This window comes from Staurois parvus, unplaced genomic scaffold, assembly GCF_062004578.1.
Source record: "Staurois parvus isolate SC_StPar_1 unplaced genomic scaffold, SC_StPar_1.0 ptg000221l, whole genome shotgun sequence".
NCBI classification, from domain to species: Eukaryota; Metazoa; Chordata; class Amphibia; order Anura; family Ranidae; genus Staurois; species Staurois parvus.
This window is the reverse complement of record NW_028318017.1, coordinates 588,632-603,052: the sequence shown is the minus strand read 5'-3', so window position 1 is coordinate 603,052 and position 14,421 is coordinate 588,632. Positions and strand designations below refer to the sequence as shown.

Here is a 14,421-nt window from a genome sequence, read left to right as displayed (position 1 = left end):
GCCATCGGTTGGGATGAGTGCGGAGTAGTGGCCATCGGTTGGGATGAGTGCGGAGTAGTGGCCATCGGTTGGGATGAGTGCGGAGTAGTGGCCATCGGTTGGGATGAGTGCGGAGTAGTGGCCATCGGTTGGGATGAGTGCGGAGTAGTGGCCATCGGTTGGGATGAGTGCGGAGTAGTGGCCATCGGCTGGGATGTGTGCGGAGTAGTGGCCATCGGCTGGGATGAGTGCGGAGTAGTGGCCATCGGCTGGGATGAGTGCGGAGTAGTGGCCATCGGTTGGGATGAGTGCGGAGTAGTGGCCATCGGTTGGGATGAGTGCGGAGTAGTGGCCATCGGTTGGGATGAGTGCGGAGTAGTGGCCATCGGTTGGGATGAGTGCGGAGTAGTGGCCATCGGTTGGGATGAGTGCGGAGTAGTGGCCATCGGTTGGGATGAGTACGGAGTAGTGGCCATTGGTTGGGATCAGTACAGAGTAGTGGCCATTGGTTTTAGCAGAGTGTAGATCATTAGTGAGTTTTAGTAGGGCAGTTTCAGTGGAGTATAGCGAGTGAAAGCCAGACTGTAAAGGGTGAAGAAGGTTGTTGTCGGTGAGGTGGGAGCTCAGGCGATTGTAGACTAAGTGTTCTAGGAGTTTAGAGGTAAATAGCAGCAGGCAGATGGGTCTTAAGTTGTTCAGGTTGAAGGGGTCCAGGGAGGGCTTGTTAAGTATGGGAGTGATGTGCGCATGCTTTATAGGGGAGGGGAAGGCACCAGTAGAGAGGGAGAGATTGAAGATGTGAGTGAGGGAGCATAGGATGGAAGAAGAGGGTGACCGTAGTAGTTGTGAGGGACCAGGATCCAGGGGGCAGGTGGTGAGACGGGCTTCTGAGAAAACCTTAGTGACCTCTTCGGTAGTAGCGAGGTCAGAAGAGGAAAGTGTGGAGGGAGGTTTAGTATAAGGTATGCTAAGTGGGATGGATGTCTGTGCAGTGGTGATGTCCCTACGAATTGCATCGATCTTGTTTTTGAAATGATTTGCAATCTCATGAGCAGTGAGTGAGGTACTGGGTGGAGGTGGAGAAAGTAGAGAGTTAAAAGTAGAGAAGAGAAAACGAGGACTGGATGACAAGGTATTGATGAGAGTGACAAAGTCGTCTTTTTTGGCAGCATGGAGGGAGGAATTGTATGTGAAGAAAGCAGATTTATATCAGGTGAATGCTTGCTGAGATTTGGTTTTACGCCACAATCACTCCAACAATCATTTCTGGTGTGGTCAGTCTGCCACGGATGTAATGGTCGGGGCCTGATGCTTCGTGTTGTTAGTGGAGCTAGTGAGTCCAGTGTGGATGACAGTGAACTGTTGTAGACAGCAGTGGCCAGGTCAGGGCAGGACAGGGGAGAGATTCTGTCATAGAGTTGGTCAGTTGCAGAGTGGAAAGGAGCCGGGTTCAAGTTGTGAAGGTTTCTGCGGGTAATTGTTTGCTGCTTGGAGGGATAGGTGTTTGAAGACGAGGAGACTGTGAAGGTGATGAGATTGTGATCAGAGAGAGGAAAGGGGGTGTTTGTGTGGTTGTAGGGAGTGCAAAGATGGGAGAAAACAAGGTCTAATGTATTCCCATCAGAGTGAGTGGAGGACGGTATACATTGTGCTAATGCAAAAGATGAGGTTACGTTGAAGAGTTGGGATGTAGCCGGGTTGTTAACATTAATAGGGATGGTAAAATCTCCAAGAATGATAGCGGGTAGTTCAGAGGAGAGAAAGTAGGGTGTCCAGGCAGAGAAATCATCAAGAAAGCGGGACACGGGTCCAGGAGGCCGATAGATCACTGCAATCCTCAGAGAAATGGGAGAAAACAGCCGGATGCAGTGAGTCTGGAAAGAAGAGAAGGATAGAGAGGGAGGGTTAGGGAGGACATGGAAGGTGCTCAGTGGGGATAGACGCAAACCAACCCCACCACCTTTCTGACCACTGGGTCTGGGTGAGTGGATCCAGAGGAGGCCTCCATAGGGAAGTGCTGCGGTGGAAGCAGAATCTGCTGCTTGGATCCAGGTTTCTGTAATTGCTAGTAGGTTAAGGGAGCGGGAGACAAAAAGGTCATGGACAGAGGTGAGATTATTACAGACAGAGCGGGCATTCCAGAGCACACATGAAAAAGGGAGGGTGGTTTTTGTGAGCACGGGGACTCATATTAAATTGAGGGGATTGCAGCTATTCTTGGATGAAAGAGGATGCCTGGTGTGGGGGTGAAATACTGGAGGACCAGGGTTTGGGGAGATATCCCCAGAGGTTAGGAGGAGGGTGCCTGGTGTGGGGGTGAGATAGTGGAGGACCAGGGTTTGGGGAGGTATCCCCAGAGGTTAGGAGGAGGGTGCCTGGTGTGGGGGTGAGATAGTGGAGGACCAGGGTTTGGGGAGGTATCCCCAGAGGTTAGGAGAAGGAGGGTGCCTGGTGTAGTGGTGAGATAGTGGAGGACCAGAGTTTGGGGAGATATCCCCAGAGGTTAGGAGAAGGAGGATGCATGATGTGGGGGTGAAATACTGGAGGACCAGGGTTTGGGGAGATATCCCCAGAGGTTAGGAGAAGGAGGGTGCCTGGTGTGGGGGTGAGATAGTGGAGGACCAGGGTTTGGGGAGATATCCCCAGAGATTAGGAGAAGGAGGTTGAGGAAAGTAAGATGGGAGCGGGATGTACACGAGCGCACATGCCTTCCAGTCCTGGTGTTTGGGTCAGCAGGAGGTGATGAGAGCAGTAGTAGGGAGATGGTAGCAGTGAGGGGGAGATGTACAAGTTTTGGGGTGGAGCAGAGGGGTAAAGAAGTGAGATTTTTGGAACACAGGAAAGTAATATGAAAAGGAGGAGTAGAGGGGACATATGAAAGGTACACAGAGTGGCACTCAGACTTGTAAGAGATATTTCCTGGGGTGTTTGCTTGTAGTCTGTCCAGCATGCAGGAGAGTTTCTTGTTGTATCTTCCTGCTGCTTGAGTTCAACTGCTTCTTCGCACTCCATCAACGCAGAACTCACTCAAAAGCAGCCCCCCCTCAGTGACTGTGCCCCACCATCAGTGATCTCCCCCCATCAGCTGATCTAAATTTATAGGGAGAGGGCCCAATGAGCACTCATCTCCTCCCCAATTAGGAACTGATAAGGATCACATGAATGGGGGGGATGATTCTCAAACAGACCAGACACAGGCCATAGTCATAAATCGGTAATAAGATGTTATGTTCTATTTACACCCAGTAACCCCCCGTCATGTCCATCCTCTTCCTCCATAGTCATGTCCATCCTCTTTGTCCATATTCATGTCCGTCCTCTTTCTCCGTAGTCATGTCCGTCCTCTTCCTCCATAGTCACGTCCGTCCTCTTCCTCCATAGTCTTGTCCGTCCTCTTCCTCCATAGTCTTGTCCGTCCTCTTCCTCCATAGTCACGTCCGTCCTCTTCCTCCATAGTCACGTCCGTCCTCTTCCTCCATAGTCACGTCCGTCCTCTTCCTCCATAGTCACGTCCGTCCTCTTCCTCCATAGTCACGTCCGTCCTCTTCCTCCATAGTCACTGTGACGTCTTTTATCTCCAGCAGATGATGATACACACATATATAGTGTGGGAACCCAGATGAACCCCTTCAGGGGCAGAACATTCCCCCACTTCCGGGGCCGGAACATTCTCCTCATTGTGGAGATAAATTCTAGTAATATGGTCCTCTAAACAAACAGCACTGACAATAAATAGACAAGACAAGGACCATCCTGACCATACATGGCCTACAAAGGGCAATGATGACACTACACAGGCAGCCAATGGGCAATCATTACACTATGCAGCCAACACAATGATGGAGTGCCGGGGTCAGGAGTATGGAGCATAGAGCCCCTTACATTGCTGCTCAGGAGGAAGGAAACATTCCCCAGCCTGCCACGAAGAATATGTTCCATCATTGGTGTCAGAGGGAGGGAAATACTGAGAGGTCTGAGGGAAGTAGAGGAGCTGAGGGGTCTCTCAGGGGGTACTACAGATAAGGAACTTTGGGGCCCCTGAAGGGTAGTGGAGCTCGGGGCCTTAAGGAGGAAGAGTAGTTGAAGGACTCTGGGCCCTTGGTGGGCACTGTTCTTAGAGGACATCTGTTTTTGCAGCATCGCCTAAAAGGTAGTCAGGGGACAGTGGTATACATCTTCAGGAGACACTCCAATACCTTCCCATGACACAGGCTCTGGCAGTGCCGGTGCTGGAATTCAGAGCCCCAGGAACCCACCACCACTCTGTACAATGTCCTGGATTCCAGAGAATTCTTGGCAACCAAGAGAACCCCCCATTGTCCTCCTACTCACACTGGGCTGCCATTGGAGAGAAGAGAACAGACTCCTCCCCAACAGCTCTCTACTCCACCAGCACCATCCGCATGCTATCCAATCCAATCCCTTCTCTTACTGAAGAGAGTGACAGTGACATCACTCCTGTCAGTCAGCAGGCTGCTGGAGATTGGAGCCTTGCAGCCAGAGCTCTACCAATTATCCTGATTAACAGGGAACTCCAGCCAAAAGTCATCAAGTTCCCCTTCCTGGACATTATGATGAGCCGACATTGACCTCACAGCACTGCCTCAGAGCAAACAAGTCATAGGAAGGATCATATTTATCATTCCTTGTCTGCAGATCTAAAACTCATCAAAACCAGTTCAGAGACCAAACAAACCCAACAGAGAAAAGGGGATTTCTGATCTGGAAGCACAAGAGGGTCCCGGGACCTCAAATATGCATCAAACACTAAACAGTCCAAACTAAATGTGTTTCCAGGAGGACAGAAGTCCTGAACTGGTTCCCACCCGGCCTATTGTACAATGATGGCGGACAGGACCTCTCTCCTTCTGGAAGGACGTTGTATGATGTCCTCCCACTCTTGCTGTGCAGGTGGAGGGGGACGCAGCATGGTGATTGGTGGGGAGCTCAACACATCCCTGATCAGGGAAAAGATCCAATGATGTTGTCTCTTTACCATGTGATCAGCTGTATCCAATCACAGCTGATCACATGTTAACAAAAGCCGGTTATTGGGATTTCCTGTCCTCAGCGCTGTCACTGTCTAAGGAAAGGAAACCGATAACCGGCTTTCCTGTGACAGGGGACATGTACTGTGATTATTAGTGCCCACCAGTGCAGCCCCATCAGTGCAGCATATCAGTGCCCATCAGTGCAGCATATCAGTGCACATTAGTGCTGCAAATCAGTGCCACCTATCAGTGCCTGTTCATCAATGCAGCTTCATCAATGCCCATCAGTGAAAGAGAAAAATATTTTTTTTGCAAAATGTTATAACAAATGAAGAAAAAAGTTTTTTACTTTAAAATTATTGTTCTTTTTTTGTTTGTTTATCAATAAATTAAATCTCCCCTTCCCTCCCCCCAGTGGTGAATTAATACTGCACCACCAAAAGAAAGCTCTGTCTAAAAAAATGTTACAAATGTCATGTGGGTTCAGTGTTGCATGACCACGCAAGGCCGCGGGAGGAAACGGAGGTGACACCGGGTTAGGACAGGAAGGGGAAGTGGGCTCGGAGATATGGAGACACACAGTATAAATAAGACCATCTACCACCAGCAGCCAATCCTCTTACAGCCCCCTAGAGGAGGGGAAATGCGTCAGTGACGGCTGCGGTGATGTAATTCCCGAATGGTGGGACTCATGTGGATGGGACACTTTCGGTCGGACATTTTGCTTGTATATTATATACAAATGTGAGGTATATGGTTTGCTGTAAAGGAAGTTTGTAATAAATGGAATGACACCATGTGGGTGATTGTTGTTATCTCCTCCCTGCATACATCATGAGATGAACCATCAGTTGTATGATATATTGGGGGGGGAATTGTACACAATCATCCAGGAGGACTACAAGCTCCAGACTAACCAGGACCATGACAGCACATAGGACTCTTATTCCAGTGTAAGAGTCCACATCCTGTGGTGGAGGAGGGGAGCACTGGATGGGGAGCACTGGAGGGGGAGCACTGGAGGGGAGCACTGAGGGGGAGTACCAGAGGGGAGCACTGGAGGGGGAGCACGAGATCTGCACTTTGATGAAAGAAGCACAAGGCACTTTATTCCGCACGGTCGGTTGGCGCAGTGTGATTGGAGAGGCACAAGGCACATTATTCCGCACGGTTGGTTGGCGCAGTGTGATTGGAGAGGCACAAGCACATCAACTGATGTAAAAGAACTATTAATATTGCTGATTTTATTTTTCTATTCAGTATTTATGAGGGATTTATATTGAATTTGGATGGATTTTCATGCAGTTGGACACGTTGGGAATGGGACACAATTTTTGCCCACACTAGGCAGAGCCTAGAATAGTACTGTATATGACCGCATAATTGTCATCCAAACTGCGACAGCACTGAGATCTGAAAAGTGTTCTGGTCAGGAAGGGGGTGGAAGTGTCCGGTATTGAGGTGATTAGATGTCCAGCAACCCTCCTATTCCCCCCTCACATCCACATCCTATTATTGTGTGACCAATACCATCCAAATACAGTCACTGGCCACCCTATCAGGTCCACCTGTTCAATTGCTGGGTAACACAAACTGCTAATCAGCCAATCACATGGCAGCAACTCAATGCATTTAGGCATCTAGATATGGCAAAGACAACTTGCTGAAGTTCAAACTGAGCATCAGAATGGAGAAGAAAGGGGATTTAAGTGACTTTGAATGTGGTGTGGTTGTTACTGCCAGGCAGGCTGGTCTAAGTATTTCAAAAACTGCTGATCTACTGGGATTTTCCCGCACAACATTCTCTAGTTTTTCCAGTGAATGGTCCAAAAAAGGGATAATATCCCAGTGAGTGGCAGTTGTGTGGAGGAAAATGCCTTGTTGATGTCAGAGGAGAATGGGCAGACTGGTTGCTGTGACATTCAGATGGTAGGGTCAGAATTTGGCATAAACAACATGAAAGCCTGGATCCATCCTGCCTTGTATCAACGATTAAGGTTGGTGGTGTCATGGTGGGGGGGAGATTTTCTTGGCACTAGCAAGGTGGACCTAATAAAGTGGCCGGTGAGTGTAATTCTTACTTTCATTTCCCAAAGTTATCCGTCTACAAGGAGACCTGTATAGATCACATGATGGCACCAATGAGGATGGAGGAGGACCGGAGTCACATGACTGAGAAGATACTAAACTTCACCCTGGAGATCATCTACCTGCTGACCGGAGAGGTGAGGAGGATTCTGGGAGGTCACATGACATCACTCTCATCTCTATTAATAACACACAGACCTGACCGGAGAGGTGAGGAGGATTCTGGGAGGTCACCTGACATCGCTCTTATCTCTATTAATAAAACACAAACCTGACCGGAGAGGTGAGGAGGATTCTGGGAGTCTAACATGATATTCCTATTGGTTCCTCAATACAGAGATTTCCTCTTCTGAAGTCAGGTGATCATATGACCATCACAGTGCCTCCATGTGACTCCCTAAACCCTGAGAGACACAACATGCAGAAGATTCTAGAAGTCACCAAGAAGATGACGAAGCTGCTGACAGGAGAGGTGAGCGGTGCCAGGAATTCTGGGACATTCTCCAGTAACAGACAAGGGATGTGTCTGGATGGTGACTGTATCATTGTGTGTGTCAGGTTCCTATAAGGTGTCAGGGTGTCACTGTCTATTTCTCCATGGAGGAGTGGGAGTATTTAGAAGGACACAAGGATCTCTACAAGGACGTCATGATGGACAATCAGCCGCCCCTCACATCACCGGGTAAGAGGAGACTTTATTGTAAAGGAGAGAGCAGTACGGAGGATCCACCTAGATCCCCCATCATCTGATAAACACATAGAAACAATGGATTCAGTCAGTGTGTGTGTTTCCTACAGATGGATCCAGTCATGGGAACCCACCAGAGAGATGTCCCCGTCCTCTGTATTCCCGGGATTCCACACAGGAAGGTCACACCATCCCTCACCATCATCAGGTAGATGAGGAACAATCACTGATAGCATCATTAGGATCTGTACATTATCTGCATTGTTACCATTGATGTCATTTTTATTATATATTCAGAGTGGAAACCTGAGAGATCCTAAAGTTGAGGTTAAAGAAGAGATAAAAGAGGAGGAGGATGAGGATGGGGGGATGGAGGAGTCAGAGCTTCTAGAAGAACACAAAGATCTGTACCAGGACACCATGGTGGAGTCATCCAGCTACAGGAACCCCCCAGAGAGATGTCCCCGTCCTTTGTATTCCCGGGATTCCACACAGGAAGGTCACACCATCCCTCACTATCATCAGGTAGATGATGACAATTATTGGTAGTTGTGATTTATACACAGCATGTTTGTTACAATGAATGTTTTATTATATCTTTCAGAGTGGAATCCTCGGGGATGATAATATTGATGTTAAAGAAGAGTATAAAGAGGAGGATGAGGAGTATGGAGTGATGGAGGAGTTTTCAGGACACAAGGATATGATGGAGCCACCTAATACCAGGAACCCACCAGAGAGATGTCCCCGTCCTCTGTATTCCTGGGATTCAACACAGGAAGGTCACACCATCCCTCACCATTACAAGGTTGGTGGGATGGAGAATCTAGAACATGGACTTGTGGAGACAATGTGGATTGTGTGTGTGATGTCACAATCATAAATCTTACATTTTACAGATGATATTTTCTCTCATTTCCTTGATTTAGAGTGGAGATCCAATCGATATAGAATTTGAGGTGAAAGCAGAAGAAGAAGAGGCGTATGTGAGGGATGATCAGCAGTCTATGGAGGAGGATGGAATAACGGGGACATTTATAGAGGAGGACACTCCTACAGAGATCAGCACAGGTGGGTCATGAACACTAAATCCATTCCTCCACCCATACTGCTCACTGATTGGTCCAGAGTAGGGCGGGGACTGGGTGATATCAGCCTGTAATCCCCTGGTCACTTTCCTGAGCTGTGTTCCCCGTCCTGTATTCCTGGATTTCTCTCGGATAATCTTCCTTCTCTGTGCTGCAGACACAATTTATGTATCTAGACTGGATTTATGGAGGTTCTGGGGTTCAGCTGGCAGCAAAATGTTGATTGTTACTCTAAGCATTGCATAATGTAGGCACCCAGGACATGTGACTGGGGTCTCCTGCCTTGTGCCTGACTCCTCCAGGGGACCTTCTCTGTTATCTGCTGGCTGTGCCGGGTGGAGGGATATGTCTGTAGTGTCTCAGACCCAAGTCACTGAGTGCAGTCTCAGGAGATGGGAGGCAGCGGTGTGGGACCTACATAGTTACATAGTTAGTCTGGCTGAAAAAAGACATTCCATCTAGTTGAACCATTAAAAATAAAAGTTATAATCCGACACCCACAGCTGATCCACCAGAAGGAAAAAACCCAGCAAAGCACGATCCGATCTCCTCCTGCAGGGGAGAAAATTCCTTCCTGATCCCCCCGAGAGGCAATCGGATATTCCCTGGATCAACTTTCCCTATAAATGTTATATCCAGTTATATTCTGTGTATCCAAGAAAGGATCCAGGACTTTCCTACAGCAATCCCCCCTTATGTATTATACATGGAGAGCGTATCCCCCCTTATGTATTATACATGAAGATCATATTTCCCTTATGTATTATACATGGAGATCATATCCCCCCTTATGTATTATACATGGAGATCATATCCCCCCCCTTATGTATTATACATGGAGATCATATCTCCCCCTTATGTATTATACATGGAGATCATATCCCCCTTATGTATTATACATGGAGATCATATCCCCCCTTATGTATTATACATGGAGATCATATCCCCCCTTATGTATTATACATGGAGATCATATCCCCCCTTATGTATTATACATGGAGATCATATCCCCCCTTATGTATTATACATGGAGATCATATCCCCCCCTTATGTATTATACATGGAGATCATATCCCCCCTTATGTATTATACATGGTGATCATATCCCCCCTTATGTATTATACATGGAGATCATATCCCCCCTTATGTATTATACATGGAGATCATATCCCCCCCCTTATGTATTATACATGGAGATCATATCTCCCCCTTATGTATTATACATGGTGATCATATCCCCCTTATGTATTATACATGGAGATCATATCCCCCCTTATGTATTATACATGGAGATCATATCCCCCCTTATGTATTATATATGGAGATCATATCCCCCCTTATGTATTATACATGGTGATCATATCCCCCCTTATGTATTATACATGGAGATCATATCCCCCACTTATGTATTATACATGGAGATCATATCCCCCCTTATGTATTATACATGGTGATCATATCCCCCCTTATGTATTATACATGGAGATCATATCCCCCCTATGTATTATACATGGAGATCATATCACACCCCCTTATGTATTATACATGGAGATCATATCCCCCCTTATGTATTATACATGGAGATCATATCCCCCCCTTATGTATTATACATGGTGATCATATCCCCCCCTTATGTATTATACATGGAGATCATATCCCCCTTATGTATTATACATGGAGATCATATCCCCCTTATGTATTATACATGGTGATCATATCCCCCCTTATGTATTATACATGGAGATCATATCCCCCTTATGTATTATACATGGAGATCATATCCCCCTTATGTATTATACATGGAGATCATATCCCCCCCCCCTATGTATTATACATGGAGATCATATCCCCCCTTATGTATTATACATGGAGATCATATCCCCCCTTATGTATTATACATGGAGATCATATCCCCCCTTATGTATTATACATGGAGATCATATCCCCCCTTATGTATTATACATGGAGATCATATCCCCCTTATGTATTATACATGGAGATCATATCCCCCCTTATGTATTATACATGGAGATCATATCCCCCCTTATGTATTATACATGGAGATCATATCCCCCATTTATTATTATACAGTATTTATAAAGCGCCAATAGTTCGCTCAGCGCTGTACATTACAAAGGGAGACAGAACATGTGACAGAACAATACCAATACAATGCAAAACACGAGGGGTTCGAGGGCCCTGCTCCTTGGAGCTTACAATCTAGGAGGGAGGGGATAGTGGTACGGGAGGAAAAGCTGTGGGGGTTGGAGTGGTAGGAAGAGTGGAGGAGATCGGCAGTTAGCAGAGGGTGGTATAGGCTCCCTGAAGAGGTGGGTTTTTAGGGTGCGCCTAAAGGAGAGGAGAGTGGGTGATAGTCTGATGGATTGGGGTAGGGAGTTACAGAGGATGGGTGATGTCCTGGAGGCGGGCATGGGAGGAGGAGATCTGGGAACTAGAGAGAAGGAGGTCTTGTGAGGAGCGGAGTGTGTGTGTTGGGTGGTACTTGGATATTAGGTCGGTGATGTAGTTCGGGGCAGTATGGTGGACGGCTTTGTACGTCAGTGTTAGCAGTTTGAATTTGATCCGTTGGGCAATCGGAAGCCAGTGGAGGGATTGGCAGAGGGGGGTTGTGGAAACTAAGCGGTTGGTAAGGTGGATGAGTCTGGCTGCCGTAATCAGGATCGACTGAAGCGGGGATTGTTGCAAAAGTGCGCATCAGAGATGGATGCGGTTCAACCATTTTGGATTCAACCTCCATCTTGGCGAAGGGACTAACCATCCTGAAATATATTTTCCCTCATCCTCCCCCCTTTCCTCTCTTTTCAGCCACTAGTAACACTGAACCTTGGGGTACCCTACTAATACTGAACCTTTGGGGTACACCACTGATGTCACTGAACCTTGGGGTACACCACTGATGATACTGAACCTTGGAGTACTCCACTAATCACACTGAACCTTAAGGTACCCCACTAATAACACTGAACCTTAGGGTACACCACGGAAGACACTGAATCTTGGGGTACCCCACTAACAATGAACCTTGGGGTACCCAACTGATGGCACTGAAACTTGGGGTACCCCACTAACAATGAACCTTGGGGTACCCAGCTGACACCCCCAGACCATTCAGAGTATGAATCATTAACCACTATTCTCTGAATACTATATTTTAGCCAGTATTCAATCCAATTGCATTTAGATTTTTCCAGCCTGTAGATTTACCTTACACATTAGCCGTGTGTGGGGAACTGTGTCCAAGTATACCACGTCCACCGCCACCCCTCTATCCAAGTGTACCACGTCCACCGCCACCCCTCTGTCCAAGTGTACCACGTCCACCGCCACCCCTCTGTCCAAGTGTACCACGTCCACCTCCACCCCTCTGTCCGAGTATACCACGTCCACCGCCACCCCTCTATCCAAGTGTACCACGTCCACCGCCACCCCTCTGTCCAAGTGTACCACGTCCACCGCCATCCCTCTGTCCAAGTATACCACGTCCACCTCCACCCCTCTGTCCGAGTATACCACGTCCACGCCACCCCTCTGTCCGAGTATACCACGTCCACCGCCACCCCTCTGTCCGAGTATACCACGTCCACCGCCACCCCTCTGTCCGAGTATACCACGTCCACCGCCACCCCTCTGTCCGAGTATACCACGTCCACCGCCACCCCTCTGTCCGAGTATACCACGTCTACCGCCACCCCTCTGTCCGAGTATACCACGTCCACCGCCACCCCTCTGTCCGAGTATACCACGTCCACCGCCACCCCTCTGTCCGAGTATACCACGTCCACCGCCACCCCTCTGTCCGAGTATACCACGTCCACCGCCACCCCTCTGTCCGAGTATACCACGTCCACCGCCACCCCTCTGTCCGAGTATACCACGTCCACCGCCACCCCTCTGTCCAAGTATACCACGTCCACCGCCACCCCTCTGTCCAAGTATACCACGTCCACCGCCACCCCTCTGTCCATGTATACCACGTCCCCCGCCACCCCTCTGTCCAAGTATACCACGTCTACCGCCACCCCTCTGTCCATGTATACCACGTCCACAGCCACCCCCCTGTCCAAGTATACCTTGTCCACCGCCAACCCCTCTGTTCAAGTATACCATGTCCACCCCTCTGTCCAAGTACACCACGTCCACCTCCACCCCTCTGTCCAAGGATTTGCTCACTTCCAATCAAACCTGTTTCATGATGGTTTAATCCCATCTCACCTCTACATGTTGTCTACAGTAAACATTTAAGCTTCCAATGATTACAGAATACTAATACTGTGAGTCCTGACCCTTATACTATATAACTTGTACATTACATACTCCTGACCCCTGCACTATATACTCTATGTTGTACATTACATCCTCCTGACCCCTGCACTATATACTCTATGTAGTACATTACATACTCCTGACCTCTGCACTATATACTCTATGTTGTACATTACATACTCCTGACCCCTGCACTATATAGTCTATGTTGTACATTACATACTCCTGACCCCTGCACTATATACTCTATGTTGTACATTACATACTCCTGACCCCTGCACTATATACTCTATGTTGTACATTCCATACTCCTGACCCCTGCACTATATACTCTATGTTGTACATTATATACTCCTGACCCCTGAACTATATACTCTATGTAGTACATTACATACTCCTGACCTCTGCACTATATACTCTATGTTGTACATTATATACTCTTGACGCCTGCACTTTATACTCTATGTTGTACATTATATACTCTTGACGCCTGCACTTTATACTCTATGTTGTACATTACATACTCCTGACCCCTGCACTATATACTCTATGTTGTACATTACATACTCCTGACCCCTGCACTTTATACTCTATGTTGTACATTACATACTCCTGACCCCTGCACTATATACTCTATGTTGTACATTACATACTCCTGACCCCTGCACTATATACTCTATGTTGTACATTACATACTCCTGACCCCTGCACTATATACTCCATGTTGTACATTTCATACTCCTGACCCCTGCACTATATACTCCATGTTGTACATTACATACTGCTGACCCCTGCACTATATACTCCATGTTGTACATTACATAGTCCTGACTTTTGCTCTCCCCCCTCCCCCACTGCTATATATACACATAATATGGATTCTCTTTTGTTACACCCATTTCCTCCCAGCTGGACATTTTATATCGGATGATGTGATTGGAGCACAGACTTTTACATGGTGATAATAATGTGATAACATCCTCCAACTTTGGACCCTTAAACAGAAAGTGATAATGAGGGAGGAGTCAATACCCCAATGATGGTGGTCTTCAGGATCAGTCCAGTCTTCATCTTGGTTGTTCTCCCCCCATCCTCACTCTCTGACCTCTGGTGGGGCTCAGCCCCGCTGTTCTTCATGACTAAATCATGGACTAAATAAGGAAGTGCAGTATTTCTTGTGTTGGGAAGATGGCGATGAGTGATAGAGGGGGTGGGGACCCTCGTCCTATAATCCCCTCATCACTGTCCCTCCTATAAAAGACAGTTCTGGTTGTTTCCTCACTCTCTGACTAAGGTCCATGAA

At 47.5% G+C, this 14,421-nt stretch overlaps 2 protein-coding genes across 2 annotated transcripts in view; one reads left to right on the top strand and one right to left on the bottom strand.

The window, feature by feature from the left end:
- The window catches only part of LOC149460716 (uncharacterized), a 242,625-nt gene that overhangs the window by 212,105 nt on the left and 16,099 nt on the right, over positions 1–14,421 (bottom strand). The window lies entirely within an intron of this gene.
- LOC149460717 (uncharacterized) overlaps positions 1–14,421 on the top strand; it is a 45,774-nt gene that overhangs the window by 22,528 nt on the left and 8,825 nt on the right. The window lies entirely within an intron of this gene.